The sequence below is a fragment of the Salvelinus alpinus genome, chromosome 22 (genome assembly GCF_045679555.1).
Source record: "Salvelinus alpinus chromosome 22, SLU_Salpinus.1, whole genome shotgun sequence".
Taxonomy (NCBI): Eukaryota; Metazoa; Chordata; class Actinopteri; order Salmoniformes; family Salmonidae; genus Salvelinus; species Salvelinus alpinus.
The window spans coordinates 2,923,495-2,940,188 of NC_092107.1; the positions used below are offsets into that span (position 1 = coordinate 2,923,495).

Consider the following 16,694-nt stretch of genomic DNA (forward strand, 5'->3'; position numbering starts at 1 on the left):
TGAGTGGGTTTCTTGTTCGTTTGAACTCCTCAACAAAGCTCCTCTATATAGGGGAAACCCCTTACTGAGAACTGGGTGGATATTACATAAATGCCCCTATGTGAGATCTGATAGTGGAGGGTGAACATGTCTGAAGTTAAAATACATTCCCTCAGGCCTCTGTTAATCCAACTGGAGTTACAGACCGGGTGGGTGGAGTAGAGATACTGTAGCTATTAGCTAATGATACCTCATCATACATGAACTCACCCATAGTTTTTCTGTGATTTAATTGTCTATATTTTTTTATGTGTTTGATAAAGGGATGTGTGTCCTGGCTGAGGAGACAATAGAGCTGGTTGGTTGAGATGGTGGTGTTTTCTCTCCCCAGTCTGTGTTATGTGTGTGACTCACAGCCAAATCACATTGAGCCATAGATCCAGCATCGCAATCCAATTTGCCACACCATGAAGAATGGAACATAAATGCACATTTCACCATCCTCCCCGCTCTCCCCCTAACCTTTTCACTCTGGATAGTACGAAGGCATTTAAATGTGGTGTGACTGGCTATTGTGGAGCCTTTTTCAGTCCTTCACCTCCTCCCATCTCCCCTTTCCCCTCCTTCCCTCCCTACTTCCCTCCCTCGGTCTCTGTGCATGTCATTACACAACATGACAGTACGTCATTATAAAAGGAAGTAACGAGGGAAAGGTGGCATAAGGAATGAGAGATAAAGGAGAGAGTGATTTCTATCTCTGCTGGTTAAGCTTCAGGCATACAGGAAGTGTGGCGGTCCACTCTGGCTCCTTGGAAACCAAGGGAGAGGGATGAAAGCTGTAATCTGACAACCGATTGATTCTCATCATAAACCTCCCCTGTCAGCTCTGAAGCACTGCACAGATGTACACTGAAACTTGCTCTGGCTGTGTTTTCTGCTCCACACATATTTCAATGGGTGGTTAAGTATCATACTGTTATGAATTAGCCACAGTTTTGTTTGTCTGTGTACTATTCTAGAGACTTTGGAGATTCTCTTATTGTTTTGAAATTGGAGTATGATTTTCCCTATTAACATTCTTTGAGTTATTGAAGACATTAGATACCATCATCCGGTTGATGGTTATAGCTACTTACAGTCACTTCCTCTAGACCAATGGGGAGGATAAGTGCACTGCTGTAAGCTACCTCAATGTCTCTCTCACACACACACACACACACACACATGCATACACACGCCACAATAGCTCCCTTTAAACACTCCTGAGTTGCCTTAACTTCTTTTCTACATTCAGACTCAATGGTTCTGGTGAGACGCCTCTCCTCACCATTGCTAGCATCACCAGAACCATTGATGGAGTGGGGCTGGGGTGCTGGTGGTAACTATTTATGGGAAAGCGGTAAGATGGAGTGGGCTGCAGGACGGGCGGAGAGGAGGGTGCTGTCTGAGAGGGAGAGAGACCGGCCCTGCAGATCCAGAACAGCACTGCCTTTTGTCTGCCTGTTTCAGACAGTTATTTATAAACCCAGTAAACCCTCATTGCATTCCAGCCTGCCACAGATGCAACCAGAGCAGAGCTGCACCTCACCCATGTGTGTCCTCTTTGTCTCTGACTAGAGCTCTGGGGAATTTAGTTTGATCTGGAACAACATTACTCAGGGCCATTCAGTGGTGGTTTATATTGACGTTTGCTGAAACGAGAGGCAATTCGGCAAAGGAAACTTTTACACATTGTGGGCTAATTGTCTTTCTCGTAAAGTTGGCAGCCTATGGCTTTTAACTACGTTTAACTTTGACCCTTGCAATTGGTTTATGGGACTTTGTGCTCTTTAATTTTGTCCTGGCTGTTGTGTTTTTATGGGCTATGCTTGTGGTCTTCCGGTGACTCATATTTGGGAGGTTCGTCCTCACTTGGCAACAGGGTCTTAGGTTTCATGTTAACATATTACTTAAAGGCCCAGTGCAGTCAAATGTGATTTTCTTGTGTTTTATATATATTTCCACACGGGGTTGGAATAATACTGTGAAATTCTGAAAATGATGATAATGCCCTTTTTAATGTAAGAGCTGTTTGAAAGACCGCCTGAAATTTCAGCCTGTTTTGGTGGGATGGAGTTTTGGCCTGCCTGGAAATTACTTAATAGACCAATAGGAAAGAGTTCCAAACCTCTTTGCCAATAACAGCTAGTTTTCAGTTTTCCACTCAGACCACTCCCAGACAGTCCAAGCAAAATTCTTACATGAGAAATTGCTCTCTTGCTAATTAAAATAGTAAAAAAGAATCACTGTAAGGTACTTAATTGTTACCCAGAAATTATTTGATAGAGATAAAAACAGCTGAATTTGACCTTTTTTTAAATTAGTGCTCAGAAGAGTGTGGTTCTCTCGCTCCCTCTCTATCTTTTCCTCCTGACACTTTATCTCAGACTATGGAAAACATTAATCACACTTCTCTGGCTAGCCAGGATTTAAACCCACAATGAGCTGCCAGTCAAGTAAAGGCAGTCAATTTATTCTCTGGACATACTCTCCTCTCTCCAGCCCCTTCTCTCTCTGCTGGCTCCTGTTGTGAGCTAGTTTACTGTACCAGTGCAGTGGAGGCAGTTCTGGAGCAGGTCCAACTGCTAAAGGACTCCACTTCTCCACCCCTCTAACCAGGCTCTGCTTGTTAAGAAATTCAGGGAGTGACATAGGTCTGTCCCCACCAACTCTGTCATCAAAGCTCCACAACTCTCTCTCGCTGCAGGCCACAGATCACATGAGATAATGGTTGCTACGTTACATGATGTGAAAATGACAGTGTGGATATAGGAATGCGTTTGCTTGTGTTTCACTGTTCATACTTAATGGAAGGGAAACTGCTATGAAGCAAACAACTCTGGGCCACTTCTTAACGACTGCAAACACACTTGAAAAGATAAGCTCCCTTCTCCCAACTGTCCATGGTCCAACTCCATCACTCTTCCTCCCTTCCTTTTGAGGGGAAAAAAGGACTGAGCAGATCTTTGGAACATTGAGTCAGTGTTTTCTTTTTTTTCTTCTCTACCTTCTCGATTATTGGCAGGCTTTGAAAGAGTTTTCTCTTTTCCTGTAAATGCTAGGCCTGATTACAAATCACTGTGAAGCTCCCCTAGCCTAGACCAGCCTTTCCCTTCCTTCTCTGTGCAGCTTGAAGTGTTTAAAAAGGCAGGAGATGGAGGAGACATACTGTCTCTCTGAACCCAGGGGAAAACGGGGAAAATCTGCCCGTCACAGCCAATTCAATCATGTGTTTTAGACTCTTTCTAACAGTAGTTATTACCTGACAGTCCTACAGTCTGGCGGTGTTTCAGTAGAGCAGCACAGTGTCTCTGTGGGTTAACTGTGTAATGATCTGCTGCTGTGTGTGGATTGAGACGAAAGGGTGATTTGTAGGAGAATGAGTCCAGTAAGTCAACTGAAGACTCATGAGGCAGCTTAAAACATTACTCCACAGTTCACCACTCTACTCCACCAGTCTTAATACTGTACTTGGGGGATTTTACAAAAATAAAATAAGCAATTGTTCTGAGGTTTTATGTAAAATTTCACACCCCTCCCTCCTATGCAGAGACGTAAAGTCTAGCCCAAAGCAATCACCGCCAGTGGGTTACCAGAGGCTCTCCTTGGTTTCACTGCCTAGCCTCTCCCACCGGGATCATGCATACCTATTCATACAGATCAATGAGATTTGACTGTTATTGGCTCCAATAACAATGCAGTTACATGAGGTATTATAGATGACCGAATGCCTGGATGGTGGAAATAGGATTTTAGGATGTGTGGACTACATCATCTTGTCTAGCAAACCCCTAAACTGCTGAAATAAGATATCACAGAAACCAGGGCTTACCAAGGGCTAGTGACCTCTGAGTCTATGGGAGACTTCAGATCTGTGCTATTGGGATGCTGGTGCTGAATTACAGAGTGCAAAGCACAACTCACTGTGTGCCTTTCACTCTTTGATACATGGGAAGCTTGAAGAGGAGGGCTGGTCACTTTACCTCTACACATGGAACGCTCTGCTGAGGACCGCCGATTTTTTTTTAGCTGTGTTTTATCCTCTGACTCACTGTCTTTCTGTGTGTGCGGTGTGAATGTGTGCGCGTGCGCCTTTGTATGATCAGGAAGAGGCCTCGTAGGATAAGAAGGCCTGTACAGGATGGGAAGGCTTTGAAGAAGGACATTGCTCAGTGTTTATTTAAAAGGTTTCCCTTGTTTAGATGTGAAATGGCAGGGCTGCCGGGTCAGAGGGGATGAGGGTTGTAGGGTTGGCTAGGGGAACATTAGGGGGAGGCAAGTGGCAGGAGTCTTCTTTAAGGCCATGTTCTTCCTGCTGGGGTATTAACAACCTGACCTTTGACCCCCCCCCGTCAGATAGTGACACTGAACTGGCTTCTCAGCTGTCTGTAGGGCAGGCTGCCCTCGGCCTGGCTCCCTCCGTCTCTCCTAATCTGTCTCTCAGGCTTGTTCTCTCTATTTGTCTCTCTCACACACAGACATGTACAGACATTTACACCCAGAAGACACACTAACTATTGTACTGTACACATACACCCTGGTCAGACCCACACTTCAGAGCTAACTCTCATAATTCTCCTGGGCTGCAGGGGGATCCATATCAGTATATGTTTTCATACCTGCGTTCATTCCATGCATTGCCATTTCAAATGACTTGGCAAAAATTAGGTCAAGGAGTTGGGGGATTTTTGGTCCATGTTGAGGTCTTAAGCCGGCACGGCAATGAAAGCTGCACCCATAAGTCTCTCTGACCAGTCTCCCAATCCATGCTCATCTGATCTGAGAACATATTGTCGGAGCAAAGCAGATGTGGGAGAGACGGCAGAGGATGGGTGTGTTGAGGAGTCAGAGGGTACAGGAGATTCTCTATACATGTTGATGATGCTGTGAGAATGGGGTTGTAAACTGTCAGGGAGCAGGAGAGTGGTTTATTGGTGGGGGTTGTGGGGAGGGGGTTTAGGCGGGTGTCCAGATGTACAGCTCAGCCGTAAACTCCAGAGCCCTGCCTGCAGCAACACAAAACAGATGTGCCTTTTAATGAGCGTAAGAGGAGAGGAGGAAATGGGTTAATGGATGGAGATCAAGTCTCACAATGTAACCCAATTTCACTGTAGGTTTAATCTGGTACCAGGTAATGGAGGAACGGGACGAGCTACAACTCTTCTCCCCAGAGGACAGCACAATAGATGTATACTGTACATGTCAGTCCATTTCTGAATAAAATGAATGTCTGGGAGGCAGAAATGCTGGTGATCTGTATCTTTTTATTCCATGTTCACAGAGGTGGACAGGACACTTTGGTCGACGTTTCACCCTAGTGGCTTTTATCAAGACCGTCCCATCTCTTTATGACATGCATTCTGTACTGTGAATGTGATGTGGGTGTATTGTAGTAGAGGTGAGAAATCGGTCTCAGACGCCTGCCTGCGATCCAAGGCTTTATATATATATCAGGCCCGGATAACAGTGGGGGGTGGTGTGTCTATTGACTCTGGTCTTGCGGCGTTGTAGCCAAATATCTGGGAGCTAGCTGCCACTGGTCTATAGTTTATGATGCAGTACAGTCGCATGGCCAGTGTCACTGTGATTTACAACCCTACTCATTGGCCTTGGAGAGCACAATGAAACCTAAAATACACCTTCACTAAGATGCACTATATATCTCTCTGGGGGTTACAGTGTGTGTATAGCTTCATTGGATCATTTAATAACATTGCTCATGCTCTTTGAGGAGCCTAGTAATGTTTCAAGGACATCAGAAAATGCTATATTTTGTAAGGTCCCATTAGAAGTCCAAGCCCAGCACTATCAACACGTTGGCCTATATAAGACATGCACACAATAACTGCTATGTAACACCTAACATGATGCATGATGCCAATAGATCTAACAATCCTAGTGTTTCAGTAAACTCTAAGTATAGGAAGGCAGAAATCCTCAGGAGATGGTGTGTTCTGAAAGATCTACATGATAATGTCTGTCCATGTAAAGCAGCTGTGCTGCTATCAATATTAACCCCCTGTGTTGTGATGGGACCTGAAGCTGGAGGAGCACAACCAACCAGTCAGTCTCTCTGTGTGCATCCCAAATGGCACCCTATTCCCTTCTATAGTGCACTACCTTTAACCAGGGCCCTTGTCAAAAGTAGTGCACTAAAAAGGGAATACGGTGCCATTTGGGATGTAGCATCGTTCTCTAACAGGGAATAGGAGGAGGAGTGGGAGTTAAACGTGGGGTCAATCAGGGGTCAAAAGAGGGAGGGAGCTGTGTAAATGCACATAAGAACCCAGTGGACCGAAGCCACCAATCGAGCCTAAACATAGAACCCTGTTTCACTTTGTTTATGTAGCTAAATGTATCCCTCTTGTTTATTTACTAAAAGCATCGGAGGATGTTCAGGTTATTCTTAGTGGTTTCTCATGTGTGTTATAGTAGGCTATGCCATTGTAATGTTTTCTATTCGATCATCATGGAGGCTAAGCAGGTGCCAGCAAAAGCTTAATGTGGTCTTAACAAGGTGTGTGTGGGCATGTGTTTTCAGGACATGTGGTGTTTGTGTGTGTTTTGAGTTGAGGAGGATGCTGAGGCTGCACTGTCTAGCCGGCCCCATGCCAGGAACCACTCCATAAAGTATTGGATTACACTTTTTGCATGAGAGAGTGGGATTTGAATGACCTCTGGCAGGCGCCTGGGACAACCAGGAAAAATTTGCCCTGAGGGCAGTTCTCTCTCTCTCTCTCCCAGTGGGTGAGGCAGGCGGGCCATGGTGATGCCGATCTCTAACGGACTGGCGGCAGTACCCATTGGCCAGACCAGAGCCAGAACCTCTCTCTGCTATCTTTATCTTTGCCGTCTCTATCTGAGAGAGCCAGCAGGCCTTGACGAGAGGCAGGACGACAGCAGCTTAAATTCACCACTGGAGCTTTTATACAATAAAGTAGGGCTGTGAATATTTGTTTCATTTATTTAACTAGGCAAGTCAGTTAAGAACAAATTCTTATTTACAATGACGGCCTACACCGGCCAAACCCAGACGACGCTGGGCCAATTGTGTGCTGCCCTATGGGACTCCCAATCACGGCTGGATGTGATTCAGGATTTGAACCAGGGACTGTAGTGACGCTTCTTGCACTGAGATGCAGTGCCTTAGACCACTGCGCCACTCGGGAGCCCCACCACTCATGGCAAAATTGAAAACACAAAGTAGACAACTCTTTGGTCCTTTAAAAACCTGCTGTATGTAAAATATTGTGTGACATGGTTTGTTTCCAGCATTAGAGCTGTTTTCTTAAAGGAAGTTAAGTCCTCTTCGTACCACAATACTAACTAGTATCGCGATACTGGTATCGTCCCGGCCCTAGTTTGCAGTGTATCTTGTGAACATTATTATTCCACAGCAATGCAAGCGGTGAACTTCCTACAGTTGTGGGCTACACTCATTTAATAATTGACTCATGGGGTATGCAGGTCTAGGGTGAGAGATACATTTTTGCTTTTACACAGACAATCTCCCTGTGTGTGTCTGGTCTGCCATTTCTGTAAACCAGTCAGCCCTGCACACACACTGTGAGAGGGAGACGTGGGGCCAGGCAGGAGGATTGTTCTAAAAACCAGCGGGAGTGAAGATTGTACCCCCTGCCTTGGTGATCTTTGACCCTGCAGTATGTAGCCCTCTGAGGCGACCCACGCCTGTGGAAGATACAATGATGTGTATATATCTATTGAGTACTGGCTTTTTACTCCTTTACAAGCCCCCTGCTTTTACGTTGCATTCTTCCCTAAAAAAAACGTGCACGGTGGAGCCCAGCCATACAGAGTCCGAGTTAGGATTAAGAGCCTGCATTTAGAAAGCGGTTTTTGTGACGCAAACACGAAACTGAGAGAAAAAGAGAGGGGGTGTTTCTTCACCCCTCTTTTACTGTCTCCCCCCTCTTTTTTCTCTCTCTTTTTCCACCCAGCTATTCCCCCTAAGCCCTCTGACATTCTGGCACCTGTTTTCCTCAGAAAACCGTTAATTTTTCACTGAATTATTAACTAAGAGCCCACAATGTGTTCGTCACTCCGTGACATGTCCTGACGGGAACGGGGTGGTTGCCATGGCAACACAGGCCTCTATTGAAAAGCAGTTTCGTGTGTGCGTGCAAGGGGGTCCACAACGGCAAAATTGTTGGTTGGGTCAATTCATATTTTAAGAGCTAAATATGATATAGCAATAACATGCTGCATTGAAAAGGCAGGGGACAGATGTGTATTACTGTTGTGCATCAGTGTTTATCCATCATAACAGAGGTCATATTATAACTGTACTGTGGTACAGAGAGTGTTTATCCATCATAACATACTGTACTGTGGTGTTTATCCATCATAATATACTGTACTGTGGTGTTTATCCATCATAATATACTGTACTGTGGTGTTTATCCATCATAATATACTGTACCGTGGTGTTTATCCATCATAATATACTGTACTGTGGTGTTTATCCATCATAATATACTGTACCGTGGTGTTTATCCATCATAATATACTGTACTGTGGTGTTTATCCATCATAATATACTGTACCGTGGTGTTTATCCATCATAATATACTGTACTGTGGTGTTTATCCATCATAACATACTGTACTGTGGTGTTTATCCATCATAATATACTGTACTGTGGTGTTTATCCATCATAATATACTGTACTGTGGTGTTTATCCATCATAATATACTGTACCGTGGTGTTTATCCATCATAATATACTGTACTGTGGTGTTTATCCATCATAACATACTGTACTGTGGTGTTTATCCATCATAACATACTGTACTGTGGTGTTTATCCATCATATCATACTGTACCGTGGTGTTTATCCATCATATCATACTGTACCGTGGTGTTTATCCATCATAACATACTGTACCGTGGTGTTTATCCATCATAACATACTGTACCGTGGTGTTTATCCATCATAACATACTGTACCGTGGTGTTTATCCATCATAATATACTGTACCGTGGTGTTTATCCATTAAACATACTGTACTGTGGTGTTTATCCATTAAACATACTGTACCGTGGTGTTTATCCATTAAACATACTGTACCGTGGTGTTTATCCATCATATTATACTGTACCGTGGTGTTTATCCATCATAATATACTGTACCGTGGTGTTTATCCATCATAATATACTGTACCGTGGTGTTTATCCATCATAACATACTGTACCGTGGTGTTTATCCATCATATTATACTGTACCGTGGTGTTTATCCATCATAATATACTGTACTGTGGTGTTTATCCATCATAATATACTGTACCGTGGTGTTTATCCATCATAATATACTGTACCGTGGTGTTTATCCATCATAACATACTGTACCGTGGTGTTTATCCATCATAACATACTGTACCGTGGTGTTTATCCATCATAACATACTGTACCGTGGTGTTTATCCATCATAACATACTGTACCGTGGTGTTTATCCATCATAATATACTGTACTGTGGTGTTTATCCATCATATTATACTGTACCGTGGTGTTTATCCATATTATACTGTACCGTGGTGTTTATCCATCATATTATACTGTACTGTGGTGTTTATCCAACATAATATACTGTACTGTGGTTTGGGGACAGATTTTGTAATGAGCTCAGTGGAATAGAGAGACCAGAGGCCTGTAATGTTAATCAAGGATTCTGACTGGGAATGTCTGGTGAGGGTGTGAGGAGACTGGATGAATCTGTTCTGTTCCACGTCATCTGCTCCCTCCGTCCCTGTCTAAGCACTAGAACACAGGGCTTCTATCCAATATGCCTCATATTTTACCCGGTTCTCCTCTATTCCCCATGAGGCAAAGGCTGAAAGCTCCACGCAGAATGAATAAGCTGCAGACGGTTGAACACTACATCAATGTAAATGAGATCAAGTTGGGATCCAAAGGGCCTCCCGGGTGGCGCAGTGGTCTAGAGCACTGCATCGCAGTGCTATGCTGCGCCACCAGAGTCTGGGTTCGCGCCCAGGCTCTGTCGCAGCCGGCCACGACCGGGAGGTCCGTGGGGCGACGCACAATTGGCTTAGCGTCGTCCGGGTTAGGGAGGGTTTGGCCGGTAGGGATATCCTTGTCTCATCGCGCTCCAGCGACTCCTGTGGCGGGCCGGGCGCAGTGCGCGCTAACCGAGGGGGCGGGTGCACGGTGTTTCCTCCGACACATTGGTGCGGCTGGCTTCCGGGTTGGAGGCGCGCTGTGTTAAGAAGCAGTGCGGCTAGGTTGGGTTGTGCTTCGGAGGACGCATGACTTTCGACCTTCGTCTCTCCCGAGCCCGTACGGGAGTTGTAGCGATGAGACAAGATAGTAATTACTAGCGATTGGATACCACGAAAAATTGGGGAGAAAAGGGGATAAAATTTAAAAAAAATAAAAAAAAAAATAAAAAAAAAAAAAGTTGGGATCCAAATGTTATTTCCCATTGTTGAGGACCGAACTCTATAGTTTCTCTGCTGTCTAGCCGTCATCTTGGGGGATCTCATTTTTATGCAGTCGCTTTGTGAGAAACATGGAAAGCTCTAAGTTATAGTATTGTCCTTTTACAAAGTAGCCCATGGTTGTGCCCCAAATGGCACCCTATTCCCTATGTAGTGCACACATTTATTTTTTTAACAGAGCCCTATAGGCCCTGGTCAAAAGTAGTGCACTACATATGGAATAGGGTGTCATTTGGGAGACAGATCAGCTCTCCTATCTCCTTTCCTGGTCCTTCCCAGTAAACCTTCATGGCCAGGGCTCAGGCCGCCTGCAGGCAGGCTCTACAGAAATACCCAATAAAAGATGGACGCTTTGGTCTGGAGTGGGCTGGACGAACAGACAGACCGACATCCTCTATCAGCCTGTTGAAAGGCAACAGGAGAGACTACTAGATCTCTCATGTCCCTGAGACATCTAACAGGCTAGCTTTACTTCAAATACCACCAACTAAGGTTTTATCGACTGAGTGAATGATCATCTGACCACTGGTGTCTTTGCCATCATGGGTATTAAACGGGTCAGTGCGGAATCCTCAGCAGCGTTCGAACACAATCTTGTTCTGGCCCGCTGTAGAGACACGTCCCCCCCAATCTAACAGAATGCACATGGAAACAAATTCCTCTTGACAAGAATGGGGAAGTGAGTTAATTCAGGAATGCATTGCTCTTAAAGTAAAATGCATTGTGACATAGCATATTTGGATTAAGGGAATGCAGCCTAATTAGGATTCTGCTTGTTCATTAGTTGAAGAGACATGAGTCCAGAGAGTCTTAGCCCCATAAATGTCAGAATGCAAGATAAAGTACAGGAATGCCCTCTAGACCCTGATAAATAAGTTCAAACGCAAACTAGCTAGCCACTATCAGATGGTGAATTGCTCTGTAGGTACAGCCTACAGTACTCTGTGAAAGGCCAAAGCTTTGATTCTAGAAATAGCTACTCTGACTCCCTTCATCCTTTTGTAGTGTCTGTTTTAAAATGCCCATCTGTGTTATTCTTAAGTATTCTATTGAGAGATAAATAACTTCATCCCTGCCAGTACTCAGCAGGGTGGAGCACATGCACTCCTTTGTACGCTTTTTGAAATCCCTTTGTGACTGCTGTGTTTGCTAAAATGGGACTGCAATGTGAGCGTTTGGCCAGCGCCTCAGGTCTGGCCGCCTGGGCCAGTGAAAGCAGGTCTGTGTGGAGTCGGCGCAGGAACAATGAGAGGTGAATGGGGACGATGACTGGAGGAATTTCTTCCACTCCAGCTCTCTCAGCAGGAGTTCTCTCTCTGTTGTCAGCCCAGGGAAAGGGAGAGGAGGTGGGGTCGGGGGAAGAAACGTCAGTAGGGGTTCAGATGGGTGGGAGCGGGTCAAAAGTGAAGCAGATGTGTCTGTGTGAGAGCATTGGGAACACCAGTAGTAACTCTCGTAACTACCCCCACCCCTTTAAACCCCCACAGTGTTGCTACTAAAGTGCAACAGTGCAAAGAAGCATGGAAATGATTACCATCCATGACACCAGACATGGATACAGTACTACTGTATGTGGACAAGTTGGGCAACTGAGAATCCCCCCCCCCCCCCCCCCCTTCTTTCTCCTCATTCCATAGAATGACATGCAGACAGTGTGACATTACTTAGTGAAATCACAAGACTCATCAGTGGATTTAACCATATCAGTTTTTGACAGGCAGTCGGAGCTTTCAACCTTTTCACCTCATGCTGAACATCTCTGATGTGAGCTGCATACAGAGCATTGCATTAAGCTATAGGCCTGGCGATCTGGCCCTGCTATGCACATCTACACGTCCACACAGGCAGATGTGCTGCTCCCTCAGGGGCCTCCTCTCCTCTCCCACAGCCTCCATAAGTGGAACCGCAGTCATGCGTGATCCTATTAGCGCCTAGCGCTGGGCTTTGGGATGCATCCCAAATGGCACCCTAATCTCTTTACAGTGCACTGGTAAAAAAAAAATAGTGAACTATAAAGGGAATATGGTGCCATTTGGGATGCTACCTAGTGCTGGACTAACGCAGGCTGCGTGTGGGAGAGAGAGAGACTAGGTCTAAATGGATTGTTAGTATGGATTTCCAGCTCTCCCGGGTCTCTAAGCAGTTGCTTGGGTCTCGCTGGGGGTTATTGGCACATTTGATCTAGTCTAGTGTGTTGGTCTGGGTAATGAAAAGGGTTGTCCCCCTAAAAACATGCAGGAGGAAAGGGAGATGTATAGCAGACACGCGTAGACTGATGCTTGGGTCTTCTATTTCTTTGGCTCTTGCACAGACCCAGACTTTCCTACAGTAGATGATTAAAACACAGCACAGTGGATATTCAATACTGATTAAATAATTTCCTCAAGATTCGAAGGAAATCTAGACAAACTACAGAGATCTGGTTTGGAGACGGCCATGTATGCGTCCCAAATGGCACCCTATTCCCTATATAGTGCACTACTTTTGACCAGAGCCCTCTTGGCCCTGGTCAAAAGTAGTGCACTATATAGCGAATAGGGTGCCATTTAGGACATAACCCATGTGAAGAAGGTTGGAGATGAGCCCTGGCTGGGGGATAAGTTTAGTTTGGACACAGTGATTTATGGGTGTTTGTGGCTCACCGTGTCACCAGTTCTGTTTATTGTCTCTGCACCTTATAATACACCCCACTCTGAACAGTTGGCTTCAGACTTTGACCGTCTGATTGGAGTAAGGTACCAGAGGGAGTGGCTAAAGCTATTATAGGGACCACTATGGCATCACATTCCTCTGTTTAGTCCCTAAAGGTAAACAGAGGAGAGAAGGAGTAGAAAGAAGTACACTCTGTCACTGTGTGCACAGCAGAACCTCTAGAGATTCGGAACAAATGTTGCTATTGTTTTCAACATTGTTTTCAACATTTTCAAACATACCACTCCAAAACATGCATGCCCTTGGGAACATTTGCTGTTGCCTTCAAGACTGCAAAAACAACTCCCACTGTGTAGAACTGAGGTTCTCCTTTTGGTGTTGAATTTAGCCAGCCTGAGGAAGAATCACCATGAGAACACACACAGCAAGGCATCTTGTTTTGCCTCTAAACAGAGTGACATAAGTATAAATGAATGACTGTTCCATACCTCTTCCAGTATGAATCATCGTGTCTCAAGGTGGTGAAATGTATGTAGCTGCCATCAATGAATGAATGTAGGTGATGTAACTGTCGTAATTACCAGGACCATCATCTGCCCTGAAATCATGATAACACCCCCAATGGCTGTCACACACAGCCTAGCCTCCAGGCGGATCTACAGCTGACGTGATTTAGTGTCCTGCTGTGCTCTGAACTGCAGCCAAACCGCCAGGCAGACATAATTCCGGATCATGCAGTAAATTAGCAGTAGTGAAAGGATCGAGGCTGAATCGGCTCCGAGGTCTCTCTGCCTCTCCGAACCAATCTCTCTTTCAGCAGTGCTCTCTATGAACCAGGCTCAGACTACAGCAGAGTGGGGCTGAGAGAGGTTCAGATTTGGTACACACACTAATAGATAGACATGCATGTATGTATGCACATTGACATTGTACACTTACTGTACACATTATACGTATGATGTATATTTTAGACAAACTCTTTATAAACACATGTAAAGTCACACTGACCAAAGGGGACGTACTAGGATATATTGAGGCAAACATCTCCTAGTCTGTTTAGTTCATAACAGGACAGTATTTGAAACATGCAAATAGACCTTATGATTCCATTGGCCCTAGAGCATTTTTAGCTAACTATGATTTTGCATATATTTTGTTGTGACTTCAAAGTTATGTCTCCAAAAAGACCAAATTTAGCAGACTTGCCTGTACAGTAGAATTGCTGCAGGCAGCGCTTTTTGGTCAAGCTATGAAATGCTTTTAGCAATTCAAAGCCATGCCCTTTTTATATATTACACTATTAAAAGAACAGATACTAGTTTTCAATTTCAGTTTTCCAATGTGCTTTACTGTAGTCTGGCCATTCTTTAAACACCTGTCCTATCTCAGCTCCGTGAGGACACTTCAGGGAGTTGGCATGGGTGCTGTTCCCTGACATTTCCCAGCTAGTGCAGATCTTATTATTCTCTTATCTTATTTGCCTTCTCAAGTCTCCTTATCTGCATCCCAAATGGCACTCATTTCTTATATAGTGCACTACTTCTGGTCAATATGGGGCGGCAGGGTAGCCTAGTGGTTAGAGCGTTGGACTAGTAACCGAAAGGTTGCAAGTTCAAATCCCCGAGCTGACAAGGTACAAATCTGTCGTTCTGCCCCTGAACAGGCAGTTAACCCACTGTTCCTAGGCCGTCATTGAAAATAAGAATTTGTTCTTAACTGACTTGCCTAGTTAAATAAAGGTAAAAAAAAAAAAAAAAAAAAAAAAATAGTAGCTCACTATATAGGGAATAGGTTGCCATTTGGGGCTATGGCCTCTGGTCAAAAGTAGCTCGCTATATAGGGCCCTGAAATGAGTGGTACTATGGAGGGACTTCCAGTCCCACAGTAGAGATGATGTCTCCCCCTGTACAGTCCCTACAGGGGGGACCCATACCCTGTAAAATGGCAGTCTCTCGTAGCAGTCTGAGCCTGCCTTCCGTCTGCACGTCAAAACGCTAACTTTGCTCCTGAAGTGAAGTCATTGTTTTCATTAGAAGAGAAACAAAAGGTTTTCATCAGCCAGGCCTGGACTGGAGCAGAACTGGAACTGAACCCAACTGGAGGCTTCCGCCACTGAGCCTCATAGACAGACTGCAGACAGGCCTCACTCCTACATTTTGGCTCTCCCTTTCACTGAAATTACTAGACCACAGTGCTGAAATCATTATATGGTACTATGTGCCTATACCAAATTGTCTGGACTGGTGCGGTCCTTGGTGTATTGGCTTGGCAATCTCAAGGTCACTGGTACAATTCTGGCTCAGACTTGCTATCAGACTTTCAAACATCAATGTTTCTATACTTCTCAGACAATTCTCCGAAAAGTGACCTCTCTCAGACACTCAGTGCTACTCTTCAGGAGCTAGTCATTTCAAGCGACACCCATCTTCCCTCTGATATGGAAAGTGAGTTTCCTCTGCGTGCTATTCTTGATGTGCTCTCTGTCGAGGACAACACCGAACGTACACACTATAAATAGTCCCAGTTTCAAACACACATTTGCGGTCATAAAGAGTCTGTTTACGGTTTTATGCGGTATGTTGTATGTTCAGATCAAGACACAACATACAGTCACAACAGTCATTATACATTGAACAAAAATATAAACGCAACATGTAAAGTGTTGGTCCCATGTTTCATGAGCTGAAATAAAAGATCCCATACATCCACCTGACAGGTGTGGCATATCAAGAAGCTGATTAAACAGCATGATCATTACACAGCCACACCTTGTGCTGGGGACAATAAAAGGCCACTCTAAAATGTGCAGTTTTGTCACACAACACAATGCCACAGATGTCTCAAGTTTTGAGGGAGTGTAGAATTGGCATGCTGATTGCAGGAATGTCTACCAGAGCTTTTGCCAGAGAATTGAATGTTCATTTCTCTACCATAAGAATTTGACAGTACGCCCAACCGCAGACCATGTGTATGGCATCGTGTGGGCAACTGGTTTGCTGATGTCAACATTGTGAACAGAGAGCCTCCCGAGTGGCGGAGCGGTCTAAGGCACTGCATCGCAGCACTAGAGGCGTCACTACAGATCCGGGTTCGGTCTCCAGTTGTACTGTGTTTCCTCCAACACATTGGTGCGGCTGGCTTCCGGGTTAAGCAAGCAGTGTGTCAAAAAGCAGTGCTGCTTGGCAGGATCGTGTTTCGGAGGACCCGTGGCTCTCGACCGTTACGGGAGTTGCAGCGATGGGACAAGACTGTAACTACCAATTGGATACCACGAAATTGGGGAGAAAAAGTGATTAAAATGTACCACTTTTTTTAACATTGTGAACAGAGTGCCTTTTTAAAAGTTATCTGTGACCAACAAATGCATATCTGTATTCCCAGTCATGTGAAATCCATAGATTAGGGCCGAATGAATTTATTTCAATGGACTGATTTCCTTATGAACTGTAACGCAGTAAAATCGTAGAAATCGTTGCATGTTGCGTTTCATATTTTTGTTCAGTATAATTAGATGTAGTGTGTGTTCCTCCTCCATTTAATGCCTGTGGA

The 16,694-nt window shown here is 44.7% G+C and overlaps 1 protein-coding gene across 1 annotated transcript in view; it reads left to right on the forward strand.

Annotated features, from left to right (window-relative positions):
• The window catches only part of LOC139548777 (nucleoredoxin-like), a 63,496-nt gene that overhangs the window by 33,295 nt on the left and 13,507 nt on the right, over nucleotides 1–16,694 (forward strand). The window lies entirely within an intron of this gene.